We start from the raw sequence: 17,839 nt of genomic DNA, 5'->3' as shown, positions 1-17,839 counted from the left end.
AAGAGGAAGACAGACAGTGAGTGGCATGAGGGGTCTGAAACCATAGGGAAGACTTGGAGAATGTGACTTCTGAGGACTGCTTGCTGTCTGATCTTCCCCTTTCCTTCTCTCTTCTATCCAGTTTCCAGACAGGCAAGGGGGCTGTTCCTTCTCAGACCTAAGAATCATTTTCCCAGTGGAATGACACTCCGAAGTCCATTGCCATTTTTAAATCATCAGTAATAAAGGCCTTGTGTGTCACTACAGGTTTTGATTTTTTAACTCCCAGTCTTCACTCCCCAGCATTTCCCCAACCCAGAAGTCCCATTAAATGTCATTAAGAGCCATAAATGTAACTGGCTACTAATGTGGAAGGATTGTGATCTCTAGCAAACAGCCCCGGCAAGCAAAAGAGCAGCAATCCTGGGTCTGTTCCCAACAATGCCCGGTGACTCACTGTGTGACACAAAGCAAAGAACTGCTTTTGTGGAGGGAGAGATACTGAGTGGTGGGACACAAGCTCTTCCCTGACAGAGGAAGGAGGTTGGGCAGTGGGTGGGAGAAAACAACATTCAGCCAGCTCACTGAGGATTGGAAGCTCAGAGGTTCCTGCTTGAATCCAGTAACTCCTTAGTGGTGCACAGGTCAGCTGTGACCTCTGTCTACTTGAGTTTCTGCCTCAGACAGCCACTAAGATGGTTTGGGCTGGATTATGGCACTTGCTCTTCATGACATCACTCTCATTGGTTAGGAATGCACCCTGATTATCCCTAACTCCACTTTAATAACTTCTTGTAGATCTACCCTCCAGGAATTTATTTGAAACTTTCTTTAATCTATTTATATTTCGGCCTGTAAAAGCCTTTCAAGCAACAAGTTGCTTCACCATTTATGTAAAAACACTTAGGTCCTAAAACACAGAAAGTACAATGCAAGGATCTGTTGTAATACTAACAAAAATAATTTGATGTTATAAACAATACACATAGTAACTATAACTTGATGATAATTATTAATTCAGATGGCCTCACAGGCATACTTTCAGTCACAATCTCCCTCCTCCCCTCCTCCATCAAAAAGTATTTACTAGTGGAGTGCAGTGCTGTGACAGATGTGACTGCACAAAAACTTGAATCAACAGATTCCATGTCCTGGAAGGACTTATCGTCTAAGATCAAGATATGGTAGATGCTAGCCTTAACCTTAGCTGGGCTGCTATAACAAAATACCATAGACTGGGTAGCAGAAACAATAGACATGTATTCCTCACAGTCCTGGAGTCTGGGGAATCTTAGATCAAGATATAGGCAGATTCAGCATTTGAGGAAGCCCAGCTCCCTGGATTGCAGATGGCTGCCTTTTTTCCTTTTGTTTTTTGGCGGGTGTGGGGTGTGGGGGTGGGGGTGGGGTACTAGGGATTGAACCCAGAGGCACTTAACACAGAACCACATCCCAGCCCTTTTCATTTTTCATTCTGAGACAGAGTCTTGCTAAGTTGCATAGGACCTTGCTAAATTGCTGAGGCTGGCTTTAAACTTTTGATCTCCTGCCTCAGTCTCCCAAGCCTGAGGATTATAGGTATGCACCACTATTCCTGGCTACATGGCCTCCTTCTTGCTGTGTCCTTACCTGGCCTTTCCTCAGTGTGTGCCCATGGTGCTTTTCCTCTTTTTACAAATCCTCTAATCCTATCATGAGGGTCCCACCCTCCCGATTTAGTCTAAACCTAATCCCCTCCTCAAGGGCCCACCTCACTGGGGATTGGAGTTTCCAAATGTGATTTTCATTGAGCCTAAACTCTGCTCAATGAATGCTGGATGGATGGGAGGATGGACAGAATTTAAACAGAGACTCTCATGTGCTAACTGGGTAGAAATCATTCATATATATATATATATATATATACACACACACACACACATACATACACACACACACACACACACATATATATATATACTTTTGAAAATAACATCTTAATCAGAGATATGAAAAATTGTGCTGTATATGTGTAATAAGTATTGTAATACATTCTGCTGTCATTTATTTTTTAAAAAAATCAATAAAAAATAAAATAAAATAACATCTTAAAGCAAAGTTTCTGCAAAAGTAAAATATTAAAATTAAAATAGGTCTTTGTACATGAAAATACTAAGTTCTCTAATTGTATTCCAAGATGGTCATAAATATATTTTAATGGCTGCCTTGGACCTGGAGGACAAACATGGAGGGAGAGGAAATACCCTAACTTTATTATAGTTCTGTGTGTGTGTGTGTGTGTGTGTGTGAGAGAGAGAGAGAGAGAAAGAGAGAGAAAGAGAGCGAACGCTCTCCTCAGATTGCCCCTGGAGCTCAGTGACTGGTGACCTAGCTATTTCCTGGGCTGCTGAAATGATACATAGAGAAGGGTGTGGAAAGGTTGCACCCCCTCCCAGGTATCATGGGTTGACAGGAGTGAGGAGACAGACATGGGTTCCTGAAAGAGGAAGACCAGGGCCTGTGGCCATTTCCACTTTCAGTAATGACCACACCAGAATGAAGCTTTTAAAAGCCAGCTGATTTGGTAGGTGAGTGGATAAATTGTGGTATGTCCAGACAATGGAATATTTTTCTGTGCTATAAAGAAACAAGCTATTAGGGTTTGGGGATGTGGCTCAAGCAGTAGCATGCTCGCTTGGCATGCATGCGGCCTGGGTTCAATCCTCAGCACCACATACAAACAAAGATGTTGTGTCCACCAAAAACTAATATATATATATATATATATATATATATATATATATATATATATATAAATTCTCTCTCTCAAAAAAAAAAAACAAGCTATCCAACCTGGAGGGAACTTAAATGCACGTTATGCAGTGAAAGAAGTCAAATCTGAAAAGATTACACACTGTGTAATTCCAATGACATGACATTCTGGGAAACGGCAAAATTTGAAGACAGTGAAATGATTTGTGGTTGCCAGGGGTTAAGAGGAGGGAATGTTGAATAGGGAAGGGACAGAGGATTTTTAGGGCAGTAAAATCATTCTGTATGATGGTTATATTATGTCATTAAAATTTTGCCCAGACAAATGGAATGGACAATGCCAAGAGTGAACCCCAATGTAAACTTTGGACTTTGGGTGATAATAATGTGTCAAGTAGTTCATCCACCATAAGAAATGAATCACTCTAGTTGGAGATGTTGAAAATGGGGAGGCTATACTAGTGGGGGGACTGGATATTGGGGAAATCTCCATACTTTCTGCTTTATTTTACTGTGAATCTGAAACTGGTCTACAAAATAAAATCTATTAAAAAAAAAAAAAAAAGCCGGGCGGAGTGGTGCATACCTGTAATCCCACAGGCTTGGGAAGCTGAGACAAGAGTTCAAAGCCAGCCTCAGTAAAAGCAAGGTGCTAAGCAACTCAGTGAGATCCTGTCTCTAAAGAAAATACAAAATAGGGCTGGGGATGTGGCTCAGTAGTTGAGTGTCCCTGAGTTCAATCTCTGGTTACCACCACTACCCCCGCCAAAAAAAAAAAAAAGCCATATGAGCTGGTAACAATTTTCTGTAGAGTTCACTTTACTGTGGAGTCACATAGACTTGGGTTGATATCTGAACCCTACCACCAGCCAGCTTTGTAACCTTGGGAAAGTGACCTAACCCCTCTGATTTCAGTTTACTTAACTCCACAGGGCAGTTTGAGAAATAAATTCAAAACTGTATGTAAAGAGTCTGGCACAGAATCTGGAATATATAAATAGTAAATATATACAACCCCCCCCCACCACCACCACCAGTTCCTCCCACAAGCCTATCATTATTGTATACTCTGGTGGCTGGTAATTTCAGTCAGGCCACTGGAGGGACGCTATCTTGGGTTTAAGTATTTCTTCTAATAGGAAGGGAATCTGCACGAGGGGGTGACTGTGTGACCCCAGACGGTCAGAGGTGTTGGCCTCACCAGGCCAGACATGCACTTGAGCCCAAGAGTCAGTGTCAAGCCCCTCACTCAACTTTCTCCCGCGGAAAGGTCAGGATGATGGAAGGCTGTCATATTTAGATGATGGCTCGCAGGGAAGCCTCGGTGGGTTAGTCACCTATGATATGACATCATATTGCCACTCAATATAGTAACAGCTGTTGGTTGCTTTAGGGGGCAGGGGTGGGGTCAGCTCTAGTAGACCAATCATGCCTTGAGGATAAATTGGATGGGACCAGATGGGAAGACATGACCAGAGGAGAAATCCTCCAGTTAAATAGATTGTTCCACAGTTTCCTAAGGATTTTCAACACTTCACCTCCAAACGTGAGTCTTGACTTTTCTTTGTTTCAGGGGCCAATGCGGGGTGCTGGGGGACATTACAGTAGAAAAGCATTTGCTCAGGAAATCTTTATCTGGGGGAATGTACCCCATAGCCAGGCTGGGTGGGTACCACCCTGAAGAGAGTTGGGAAAGTGAGAAGATTGATGCACCAGATATGTAATGTTTACTGGCACTCAAAGAGGTGGTCTGCAGGGTGGGGTTGGAAAGGCCTGGAATTGGGGTGTTACAGAATTTCTAGGGTGGATTAGGCTTTTTACCTGCCCCTTCATGGGTTACATAACAAGGGTGGGGCCAAATCAGCACCCGACAGAGGCAGTGATGTCGTCTGAGCTCATCCTGGAAGAAGCTGTGGTTTAAGGATACCACTGATCAGGGCTGTGGTCCATCTCGGGTACTGATAACTCATCTCACTGTGGGTAGCCACTAGGAATGGTTAACCCATTTCTTCCTGTGTGTTCTCCTCCTTGACTTTCCTCCCTCTTCTGGGGCCCCTGAGTTTGGGAATGGAATGCTCTATGTTAGCAGCACAAGATGGGTAGGTTAACTGAAGTGAGCTGTTTATAGGGAGAACTGCCTTTTCCAGTGTCCAAACTGGAATAAGTCCAGAGTGAAGAGGCTAAGAGGTTAGAGAGGACAAACCCTAGGCAAGGGTCAGGAGACTTTGTCCAGAAGCTGGTTCTGCCCCTGACAACTTATGTGACCTTGGGCAAGTCATCGTCTTGCTCTAGATTTTGGTTATTCATCTCATCTGTAAAAATATGTGTACTTGGCGTACTTCCAAACCAGCTGGTATTCTCCAGTGCTTGAACTGTAGGTCTGCTGTTCTCTTGCTGGCAGACTAGAAAGGGCACAGGGCTTGAGTGTTTCTGCCACTCCATGTGCAGCGTTGTTGGACCAAGACACTCCTTTTCTGAACCTGTTTTTCTGTTTATGAGATATGGGGTTATTATGAGACATTGGTGAGATAATGTGCCTGAGAGCCTTTTCTGAGGCAATGTGAATGTATTTAAGAGACATCCTGAGTTAGGACAGAACTGCTGGGTAAATCTGGCTGGATGGGGAGAATTGGGGTTACTGAACAGGTTGAACTCTGACCAGGGCTATAGGGCAGAAGTCATGGTCAGCCTCGCTTTGGAAACTTCCAGTCTTGTCCTGCTTAGTTATAAATGATGCTACAAACAGCCTATAAATGTGGGGGAAGCTGGCCAGGGTGAGAAGTTCCACTGCTAATGAGCAACCACCCAATTCCCAGGGATGAAAGAGAAGAAAGGTCCTGGAGCATACACATCTGGAGTGCTCAGCATCATTTCTTTTGATTCGAAACCACCTCTAAGGGGAGACATGAAAATAACAGATCAAGACTAAATAGTTGGGCTGGGGTTGTGGCTCAGCAGTAGAGCCCTCGCCTCACCCATGCAAGACCCTGGGTTCGAGCCTCAGCCCCACATAAAAATAAAGGCATTGTGTTGTGTCCATCTACACCTAAAAAAAATAAATATTAAAAAAAATAAAAAATAATAAATGAATAAAATAAAGGTATATATATATATATATATATATATATATATATATATATATAGACTAAATAGTATTGATGGGCTGGGGCTGTGGCTCAGTGGTAGAGCGCTTGCTTAGCATGTGCAAGACCCCCCTCAGTACCACATAATAAGAAATAAGTAAAATAAAGGTATTAAGAAAAAAAAGACTAAATAGTGTTGAATCGAAATGCATTCTGCTATTATATATAACTAATTAGGACAAATTTTTTTTTAAAAGAAAAAATAGCAGAAGCTGAGCATTACTATCGGTATTTACTGACTCTTACATACTTTGTCCATCTGGCTCTTTTAATGTAAACTTTTTGTTTTTATGTTAATGACTTTCTGAACTTTGGTTAACATCCTCAACATCTTCCTTGTTATTTTTTATCTTAATTTGTGGTGGTATTCTGGCATTACATTTAGATATTATTTTAATTGATTTTGAATACAGATAAATCTTTTGAATACAAATAAAACTGTAAAAAAAAAAAAACTAAATAAAGTCTAAATAGTGGCAAGGCAAGGTAGCTCACGTCTTTAATCCCAACAGCTTGGGAGGCTGAGGCAGGAAGATGGCAAATTTAAGGCCAGCCTCAGCAACTTAGGGAGACCTTAAGCAACTCAGCAAGACTCTGTCTCTAAATAAAATATTAAAAAGGGCTGGGGATGTGGCTCAGTTGTAAAGTGCCCCTGGGTTCAATCCCTGGAACCAAAAAAAAAAAAAAAAAGTCTAGTGACCAAAGTAACCAGTCTCCACTCCACTCATCCCTGGGGGAAAACCACAAAGTCTTTGTAGAAACTGTGCAAATTCCTGTTTATTCTTCACATAAATAGATTAGCCTAGGGTTATTGATTTTACTTCAACTATCTCTTTCATGTCGTAGCGAAAGCGAAACTGGCCAATCCTTTGAAGCTGTTCTTTGAGCCATAAGCATAATTTATCTTTCTCTTTCCACACCTCAAAAGGAGATTTCTTTTTCTTTCTCTCCCCTCCCCTCTCCCCCAGGTGTTGAGGCTCTGAGGTTGGAGGACGTGCGTTTGGGGCCAGTGGGGCAGCCGCACGGTCCTCCCGCTGACTCATCTGACATTAACATAATTACATTTCAGGAGTCAAAGTGATTTTCAAACTATGAGTAATACACGGCATTAGAATGTTTACAGGGCACTTCAGCGCCCTGGAGTAACCAGCTGCCGCTAACAGCTGAAATGAGCCAAGGAGTAAGAAAATGTCCCCAGGAAAAACAATCCTCCTTTCTTGGTTGTTCTTCTTTGTAAATGATTCAGATGGTATTAAGGCAGGCAAGCCCAGGGTCCCCCAAGGATTGGTCCAGAGACAAATACCTCAAAATCTGATCGTTCTACAGGGGAAAAAAAAAGGTTTTATAGTTTTCATTTACCCAACTCTAGTGAAAGATGGAGTTAAAGTCCTTAGCAAATTATTTCCTTTTTTTATCATATTAGTAATATTAATAGTTACAATGATACTCAAAGCTTGTGCAAAGAAATTTGCTGCTGTCTGGGCATGGTGGCACCCAGCTACTCAGAAGACATTTAAATAATAAATGAATAAAATAAACACACACACACACACACACACACACACACACACACACACACACATATATATATATATATATATATATATATATATATAAAGACTAAATAGTGTATCATCCCAGCTACTCAGAAGACTGAGGCGGAAGAATCCCAAGTTCAAGTCCAGCTTGAGCCATGTAGGGAAACTCTGTGTCAAAAAAAAAAAAAAAAAGCAAAAGAACTGGGGATGTAGCTTAGTGGTAAAATGCCCCTAGGTTCAGTCCCCAGCACGCAACAAATGAACAAAAAGGTTAAGAAAAATGCTGCTGCTTCTAAGGTGGGAAGGAGGACAAAAGTCTTTCTTCCAAATTTTTAAAGATGGGGTGGAAGCCTGTGGGGAGGGAGATGAATGCCTTCTTAAAGCTTCTTCATCTAATTATTAAAAGTTTTGGCTGGACATGTAACTCAGTTGGTAGAGTGCTTGCCTAGCATGCACAAGGTCCTGGATTCAATCCCCACTACCACCAAAAAAAAATAATAATAATAATAATTATTATTATTATTATTTTGATAGCTGTTGAGTGCAAAGACTGAGTGATTAGATCTTAGAAGAGAAAACCTGGATGCTCCATAGTGTTCCAGAGCTGAGTGGATCCCTTGCCTTAATTTCCTGGTCTCCTATTGGATACTGAAGTATCCTGCATTGGTCCCATGTTGGATAATGGAAGTATTGTGCTCTGCCAATCTCAGAGGATGAATCCTGAACTCTGGGAGGGTAGGGACAAGGTTTGCCCACCACTATACCCTTAGTGTCTAACTAGAGGCCCACACATACTAGGAACTTAGTAAAAATGTGCAGAGTTAACGAATGTGATAAGGGCTATGAACACCAGAGCTGTTCTGTTCCTTTGGTCTTCCTGCCTCTAGTTCTGCCTGCCAGGGACTTGGGGACTCAGCAAGTGAGGACATGCTTGGAGATGTGGTTACTGAAGATACTAACATTAATAAGAAAAGATAACTGCTTATATCCTTGGGGACAAAATGCTAAAATCAAATGAAAGTAGAGCACTCAACTGAAAAAGGTCCCTTTAGAAAATTCATCTTAAAAAGTGACAGTAGTTTTAACACATTTATATGTTGAAGGTAAATCAGGACGACTGTCAGAATAAATTTCACCTGCTGATTCTTGACCTAAAATCATCAATTCAAGAATAGTAATCAATAAAGTCGATTTGGTACCTGGGCATTGTGATGGCATGTGAAGAACCAATGGTCACTGGGAAAATAAACACTTAGAACACAAAAAGACTTGACTTTCACATACACAATGAAAAGTGTAAAAGAAAGGATAGGGAGAAGATCTGCCCACCATTGTAGCCCCAGTGTCTAATTAGGGACCTTCGCTATTAGGTGCTCAGTAAATATGGGCAGAGTTAATGAACAATCAATTCTGCCATTTTTTTAAATGGAGAAAAACAGATACTTTATTTTATATGTGAGAACTTGCTTCTAAATTTTGATAAGGGCCAACTAGTATAGCTATGGCATATTACAAAGTTGTTCTCTCTGCAATCAGTGATACCGTTCTCTTGTTTCTTCCTGCTTTGGTTCCTCTGCCTGTCTCCCTCTCTCTTTCCCTGTCCCTTCCATCCCTAAATTGACACTTCCCATCAGTCTTGTTTCCGTGGTGCTCTTTTGCCCAGGCATGTCCTCCTCTCTTGTAAGCTTTGTTTGGTATAAAGCAAGGTGTCATTCACAGGATAAGCAAAAAATGTTTTCTCAAAATATGAAGACAAAAAAGTCAAGAACTAATTATAAGTTCACTTCTACATAAAGTATTAACAAAGACACCGATAATTATTTTTAAGCCTCCAAGCTGAATCACACACGAATTCCTGTTCACTTTTGAATGTCTTTGATGAAACAGGAAAAATTAATTTTCTCAAATCTCATCCCTTGACTACACGCCCTTTGCATGTTCTACGTGTGCACCATGGAAAATTGAAAAAGCCAACCACCCTCAATGGAGAGGCTTGTGGTCTACCTGGATTGACTGATGCCCACTCACCCATGCATAACCGTCATAATATTCATAATATTTATAAGAATTCAAGGCTTATTTTAAGTATAAATATAAGCCAGTATATTCAGGGCCAATCCAAAATGGTTAGTAAGAGAGTGAGGCTCTGTGATCCCATCGAAAACATCTGAGAAACATGCAAGAAAAGAAAATTTAATGTGCTGGGGGCTGGGGATAACAGAGTGTTTGCCTCCAATGCACAAGGTCCTGGATTCAATCCCCAGCACTGCAAATCATCATCATCATCATTATCATCATCATCATCATCATCATCTCTTCCAGGGGCTGTCATTTGGTGTTTCTACCCAAATTCAGGCTGTGGGTATTTCTAAGGTCTGAACCTCCCCTACAATTTTATCTCAAAGCTGCAGTCTGAGACAACATAATCTCACATCCTCTATTTCATTATTCCTATAGGTAGATAAATACTTGTCAGACCAGGCCATGTAATTCAGTTTTATGTGATGTGGTCATTATTCTTTAAGGGCTCCTTACTTTTGATCCTGATTTATTTCTCTTACAAATAGTTTTAAATAATTGAATGTGAATTTGACCGTGTTATTAAATTAGTAGCACATTTCTCAAGGATCCAGGTGTTTGACATATATGCTAAAATAAACGTTAGCTTGGGAAACCTCACAGAAGAAACTCCTTCTGATGTCTTCCTGTAGTATCTTTTTCTTTAATTTTCCCCTCTTATTTCCTTTATTGTTTTTTCTTCTTCTCTCCCTCCATCTTTCCTTCCCTTGTATTCTTTCCTCATTATTTTCCTTTTCTTTTTTATGTGTGTATGGGTTTTTGTTGTTGTTGTTGTTATTGTTGTTTTCTTTTTCTTTTGGATACTGGGGATTGAACTCAGGGGCACTCAGCCACTGAACCACATCCCCAGCCCTATTTTGTATTTTACTTAGAGACAGGGTCTCACTGAGCTGCTTAGCACCTTGCTTTTGCTGAAGCTGCCTTTGAACTGAGATCCTCCTGTCTCAGCCTCCCAAGCTGCTGGGATTATAGGAGTGTGCCCCCAAGCCGAGTATACCTCTTTTTTTTTTTCAATCACCTCATTTGAGTTTTTTCTTTTCTTCTTTTTAAGTTTTCAATGGACCTTCATTTTATTTATTTGTTTACTTGCAATGCTAAGGAATGAACCCAGGGCCTCACATATTAAGGCTGTGTGTATTTCTAAGGCCAGGCAAATGCTTTACAACTCAGCTACAATCCCAGCTCCAAATGGCACTTCTTGACTGTTTTGAGTTTTAGTCATGTGCATATATATATATATATATATATATATTTTTTTTTCCCCCATTAAGAAAGGTTAACCATATTTCATGCCCTTCTTGTTTTCATTTTTAAAAGCATTTTATTGGGGCTGGGGTTGTGGCTCAAGTGGTAGAGTGCTCGTTTAGCACCTGTGAGGCACTGGGTTCGATCCTCAGCACCACATAAACATAAAAAAAAAAAAGATATTATTTAAAAAATAAATCTTAAAAAAATAAGCATTTTATTTTCTCTCAATTATTATTCTTTTAATTTATAAAGTACTCTAAACATTTTTCCACATCATTAAGTATTCTTCTACATCATTTGTAATAGTTGTATAAGAGTCCTAAATCCATTTATTATTTTTTACTGTAATTAATTTAACTAATCCTCTATCTTAAACTTTGGTTAATATCTAAATAATAAATATCTCAAGTAGAATTGCACTAAATATTCTTGTGGTCTACCAGGATTGACTGATGCCCACTCACCCATTCATGACAATCATAATATTCATAATATTTATAAGAATTCAAGGCTTATTTTAAGTATAAATATAAGCCAGTATATTATACATCTTTGTGCATAGCCATTCTTACAGACTTCAAATATTTTCTCTCAAAGGAGAAGAAACATATTTCTTACAAACAAATAAATCAGAATATATAAACCATAGGGCCTTTGAAAAGTGTTTCTTTTAATGTAATTTTAATTTCAATTTCTGTAAATGTAAAGAAATTTCCCCTACTTTCATCAAGTTTTATTTCCTGTTTATGGATTTTGTTTAGTCTTTGTCCATATATCTGTGGGTATCAATATTTGCAATGAATTAGAATCTATTACACATATAAAATATGTAGTAAAGATCTGTTTAATATGCTTTAAACAAAAGTTGTAAATGGGATTTTATTCAAAATCAGTGCCTGTTAATGGTATCTGTTTTTAACTCAAATCTCTGTGATGCTTTAGGCCTAGCGGGCCACTCTGCCACCGGGTGGGTGTCTCATATGTTTTTAATAGCCTCTGACTTGATATTTATATTTTAATTTGACTACATTTATATATCTTTGATACATAGACATGTAAAATATATGAGCATTATATGTAACATATATAATTATATAATGTATATACATAAAATAATAATTATGTATTTTTAAAAAATATTTTTAGTTGTAGATGGACACAATATCTTTATTTTGTTTATTTAGTTTTATTTTTATGTGGTGCTGGGGATCGAACCCAGGGCCTCACACATGGTAGGCAAGTGCTCTATCACTGTACCACAACCCCGGCCCTGATTATATAATTTTTATACTTAAGATCTATGTGATCAAGGGGCTGGGGTTGTGGCTCAGTGGTAGAGTGCTTGCCTAGCATGCTTGAGGCACTGAGGTTGATCCTCAGCACCACATAAATGTAAAATAAAGATACTGTGTCCACTTAAAACTAAAAAATAAATATTTTTTAGAAAAGATTCTAAGGGATCAAATCTTTCGGTATTTTCTTTTTTGAATAAAGAGCTATCATATACACAGCTTTGAAAACTGCTTCATATTTTCTTCTAATATAAAAAAGCTCTTTAAAGGTAAAATTTATATATTCTAGGGCTGGGACTGTAGCTCAGTGGTAGAGTGCTTGCCTGGCACGTGTGAGGCACTGGGTTCGATCCTCAGAACCACATAAAAATAAATAAATAAAAATAATGGTATTGTGTCCATCTACAATTAAAACAAATTTTTTAAAAATTATATATTCTGTATATCTACCGTGAAGTAGATAAATTCTCAGTTCATCAATGAGTCTTAAAAAAGAACAGATAAGTACATCTACCAAGACACAGACATTCAAAAGTATGGGTTTCTTTTTAAGGTGATGGTTACATATACCTATTAATAGGCCATAAAATATGAACTGTACATTTTAAATGGGTGACTTATTTGTCATGTAAGTTGTATCTAAAATAAAACTATTTAACAAGAGGGAGAGGGTGGGGGAGAGAAATTACCCCAGAAATTCCCTAGTGTTTCTTCCCAGTCAATCCTCACTCCCACTTTACCCAGAGGCAAACACATTTTTAAAAACTTTTTTTCAGTATAATTTTCCTTTTCTAGAAATTTATATGAAGGAAACATAGTATGAGCTCTTGTGTATAAGATTTCATTCACTCAGTGTAATGTTTTTGAAATTCATCTGTGTTGGTATGCTCAGGACTGTCTTTTTGTTGCCAAAAATAAGATTTTGTCATTTGTCTGTATTATAATTTGTCTGTGATCCCTCTACTGCTGGACTGCTTATAGTTTTCAGCCATTATAAAAGGAAGGAGCTATGGACATCCTTCTAAATGTTCTTTGGTGTGGAAATATACTTCCATTTCTCTTGGGTAAATACCTCAGGGTTGAATTGCTGAGTCACAGGATAAATGTGTGTTTGGTTTATAAGAAACTGCCAAAGTGGCTGTGACATTTTACACTCCCACCAACACTGCATGAGAGTTTCCATTGCACCGCATCCTTGCCAACATTTGGTGTTGTCAGTGGTTTTATTTTAGCCATTCTGCTGAGTGTACAGTGGTAGGTTATCGTAGTTTTAATTTTCATTTTCTTGATGATTAAAGTTGTTGAACATTTTTTTCATATGCTTGTAGGGTTTTCTTAGTTTTATAGAATGTATATTTTATATCTAACTATACATCTGAAGTTATCTTGATTATAATTTGAGGTAAATCTCTAAATTATTTTTTCCAAATTATCAATTCATCAAACCCAATTTATTAAATAAAAATTTATTTCTCACTGATATGTGATAAATCAAAAATTTATCACATAAGTTGTCATAAGTAATATGGTCTCAAAATACCTATTCTGTGCCTTTGATTTGTATATTTGTGTTCTTGTTCTTTTATCAGTTCCTCAGTTTTATTGACAGTGAATTTTAAAATGGTTTAATTGTTCATCATTATTTTTTTCTAAGGTCAATATTTTCTTTTCTATTCATACCTGATTATTCTTTCAGTGAACATTAGAGTGATTTTGTCAAATTCTGAAAAGAATTCTATTGGGATTTTTTATTAAAATTATGTTGGGCATTAAAATTATTGTGAAAAATACTGATATCATTGCCAAGAATTTAGTATTCAAACCTTCATTTTCTAATAATGTTTTGCAGTTTTTATTATATGGTTCCTTCACATTCTCATTAATGCAATTTCCAAGCATTTTATAAAGGTTTATTATGTAATTATTGTTGATTTTTGTGACCGTAATTTGATCTTTTAAAACTTTTGTATTCTAGGTAGATAACATTTCTATATAGAAAAGTATAGAAAAAAACTTTTTTGTAGAAAAGCTACTGCCTTTTATATCTTTTAATATTTAGCAGTTTTCTTGAACTGTCATATCAATTCTAATAATTTTTAGTTGAATTGTTCTTTGAGTTTCCAGGATTATAATTAAATACCTCAAATAATTGCAAAATGTTTTCTCCTTTACAATATTTCTGCATCTTATTTTTGTAAGTACTCATTGATCAGAAGCTCCAGGTTGATAAATAAAAATGACAGTAAACTACATAACTTTTTTTGTCCTTGATTTTAATAATGTTGCCCTACTATTTCATTTTTAAGGATGGTTTTGATGCTTTCAAGTGAATACTTTTGCTAAGAAGTCTTAAATTTTTAATTATTTTAAGTAAAGAGTAGCAATTAAATGTTAATGTATTTTGCATCTATTGAGAATTTCATTGGGTCTTTCTTTTTTAAGATATGATATGGATGTGATATACTGTTGAGTTTTACAGATGTTAAAACATAATTTTTCTTTCCAAGTTAAACCCTACTTGGATCATGTTTTTGATACTCTGTTTTCTGTGTTTAGATTTTCTTCTCTCTACTCATAATTTAGATAAGAATTTCTCTTTTGGGTTGTCTTGTTCAGGGTTTGACATCAGGATTATATCTGTAAAGCAAACTAGATAAGTGGCCATATCTTTCAATGTTTTGGAATAATTATTGAAATATGATAATTACCTATTCCTTAAAAGTTCAAATATTTTTCCCTAGATCCTATAAAGTTTTCTAGGCCTAAACACTATTTTTTTTTCCTGTAGGAAAATCTTTCCCTTTTTCTTTAAGTTTCTTTGGTTCTAATTGGAGCATTTAGGTTTTATACTTCTAATTTTGAAAAGGCATATATTTCCAAAAGACTCTCCATTTCATATGGGTTTAAAATCTGTAACTCAGAACTTCCCAAAGTGTCATCTTACATTTACGATATCTCCGTATCTGGTGCTGAATCTTTTATTTCTAATTTTATTATCCACAGGGTTTTTTGGTCTTATTTAGTTTCTCTAGTTTTTATTACTTATTTTAAAAGTAGCTCTTTTAAAATTGATTTTGTACATTTTCTATATTCTAATTCATTTAGGTTTGGTTTTGCCTCTTTTTCATTCTTTCTCCTGATTTCTTAGGGATGTTGTTGTTGTTTTTATAAACTTTGTGGCTGATTTCTTTCATTTAAAATCATGAAAACATAGACTATAACTTCACTTTTCAGTACAGCTCTGAAAACTTTTTATTTTAATTACCTTCTAATGACTATGCCCTTAAATTTTAACTTTTGTTTTGTTTAACTTCATTATAACTTTATGCTTTGTTTTTGCTTTAATTTCTATTATTACAAGCTATTTGTATTGCCATATCAACCAAGAATTAAATTTATATAATTTCTGCATCTTAAAATATCTCCCATTTTTTTTGGTTATATGCCTTGCAAATCCCTCTTCCATAAATTCTCTCAATTTTTTATAGTATCCTTTTTGTGCACAATTTTTTTATCTTAATGTAATCAAATCTATGCTTCATATTTTATTGTTTGTATATTTGTGTCTCATGCAAGAAACGTTTCCCCATTTGACCATAACAAATGCATTTTCTTCTAAAAGTTGCCAAGTTTTGCTTTTTACATTTAGATCTTTAATCTTTATGGTTGATATGAGTAGGAATCTAACTCCATTTCTTCTCCCACATGAATAACCATTGGTCACAGACACATAATTTTCCCTGTTGCTTTGTAGTGCTACTTCAGTTGTGTAGCATTTCCTCCTGTGTATAAGGTATTTCTGGGCTTTTGATCTGTTCCATTTATCTGTGTGTGTATCTCTGGTGCCAATGCCACTTCTTTTTTAATAAGTCTAAATATCTAACAAGATAAATACTGTCACCCTCTTTTTTTTTTTCTTCAACATTGTCTTGGCTTTTCTTGGCCCTATCATATGAATTTTACAATTAATTATCTTGTTATGAATCTCTCTCTGTGGCTGGGGTTGTGGCTCAGTAGTAGAGTGATTGTCTAGCATGTGCAAGGCTCTGGGTTCAGTCCTCAGCACCACATAAAAATAAATAAATAAAGGTATTGTGTCCAACTACAACTAAAAAATAAAATATAAAATAAATAAATAAATAAGAATCTCTCTCTGGGGGCTAGGGTAGAGTGCTCACCTTGCATGTGCAAGGCCCTGGGTTCGATCCTTAGCACCACATAAAAATAAAAATAAAGTAAAAGTTAAAAAGTAAACGTTAAAAAAAAAAAAAGGAATCTCTCTCTGGGGTCTGGGGCCATAGCTCAGTTGGTAGAGTGCTTGCCTTGTAAGCACAAGGCCCTGGATTCAATCCCCAGCAGCACCCCCCACCCTCCCATCCCCCCGCAAAAAACAGAATCTCTCTCTTTCTGTCTCTCTGTCTCTCTCACCTTTTAGGAACTTTTAAAAACTAAAATTTCATCAAGTCTATAGATCAATATGGAGATAATTGACAGCTTTACTTTATTGATTTCTCTAATCTATTTATTTATTCTTCCTTTGTATTGTTCAATAATACTTTCATAGTTGAGAGACCTTGAATATTTTTTAACCAATTTATTCCTAGGTATCAGATAACTTGTTTCTGCTGTGAACACGATTTTTTCCTACTGTGTTTTCTAGTTATGATGTTATGATATTTTGGTGTGATTTCAGTATGCAGCACCCTTGTTGAACACTTTCTAGTTCTCTCTGAATTTTCTTAAGTTCTTTATGTAGAACATCACATTTTCAGGGCTGGGGTTGGAGCTCAAGTGGTATTGTGCTTGCCTGGCATGCTTGAGGCACTGGGTTCGATCCTTGGCACCACATAAAAGTAAAATAAAGATATTGTGTCCACCTAAAACTAAAAAATAAATATAAAAAGAAAAGAAAGAAAATCACATTTTCTGCAAACAGGAATAGTTTACTTTCTCTTCTCTCTCTCCATTCTATATCTGGCATCAGTTAAGACCTTCAGTTTCGTGGTGAATAGATGCTTCTAACTGGTTTTTTAGGTAATATCTTTAAAATATCATTGGCTTTCAGAGTTTTGATATATGGCTTTTCTAAGGTAATGAAATTGCCTTCTACATTTTTTTTAAAGCCGTGAATGAATGTTGAATTCTGTCCAATGTCTTCTATGTGTTTTGTGAGATCATAACTAAAAAGATAAAAGAAAAAGGCTTTTCTTTTTTTGTTTTTAATTTGTTAATTTAAACAGGTTTTAGTGTGTGTGTGTGTGTGTGTGTGTGTGTGTGTGTGTGTGTGTGTATTGTGCTGGGGATTGAACCCAAGGTCTTGTGCATGCAAGACAAGCACTCTACAGACTGAGCTATATATATCCACAGCCTGTTTATAAATTTTTGAGTTATATATTCACTCAAGATTAAATCCTACTTGATCATGATATCTTCTCTAAGATTTTGTATCTACATGAAAAGTGGGATTAAATTATTTTCCTGAGGCTGGGGTTGTGGCTCAGCACTACAGCCCTCACCTAGCTTGTGCAAGGCATTGGGTTCAATCCTCAGGACCAAATAAAAATAAATTTATTTATAACATAAATAAATAAATAAATAAATAAATAACATTGTTTCCAACTACAACTGAAAACAATAAAAATTTTTTAAAAAATTATTTTCCTTACTACCATCCTTGTACCATCTTTGTCTGGCTTTAGTATCTCAAAAAATAAATTAGGCATTGTCCTTCCCCCTCCATTCTCTGAAACAGTTTTTTTTTTAAAGCATCTTTGATCTATATTTTAAAGAACTAGTAAAACCATTTAGG

The 17,839-nt window shown here is 36.8% G+C and overlaps 1 protein-coding gene across 1 annotated transcript in view; it reads left to right on the top strand.

Annotated features, from left to right (window-relative positions):
- Positions 1 to 4,143: 4,143 nt before the first annotated feature.
- Positions 4,144 to 17,839, top strand: part of Atf3 (activating transcription factor 3) — a 54,930-nt gene continuing 41,234 nt past the window's right edge. Inside the window, exon 1 of the mRNA XM_026387517.1 lies at positions 4,144 to 4,276. The gene's annotated coding sequence lies outside the window, so the exon portion shown is untranslated. The remainder of the gene's footprint in view (positions 4,277 to 17,839) is intronic.

Source organism: Urocitellus parryii, chromosome 9 (assembly GCF_045843805.1).
Source record: "Urocitellus parryii isolate mUroPar1 chromosome 9, mUroPar1.hap1, whole genome shotgun sequence".
In the NCBI taxonomy this organism is placed as follows: domain Eukaryota; kingdom Metazoa; phylum Chordata; class Mammalia; order Rodentia; family Sciuridae; genus Urocitellus; species Urocitellus parryii.
The sequence above is the reverse complement of the archived record's forward strand: the minus strand, read 5'-3'. Positions and strand labels throughout refer to the sequence as shown.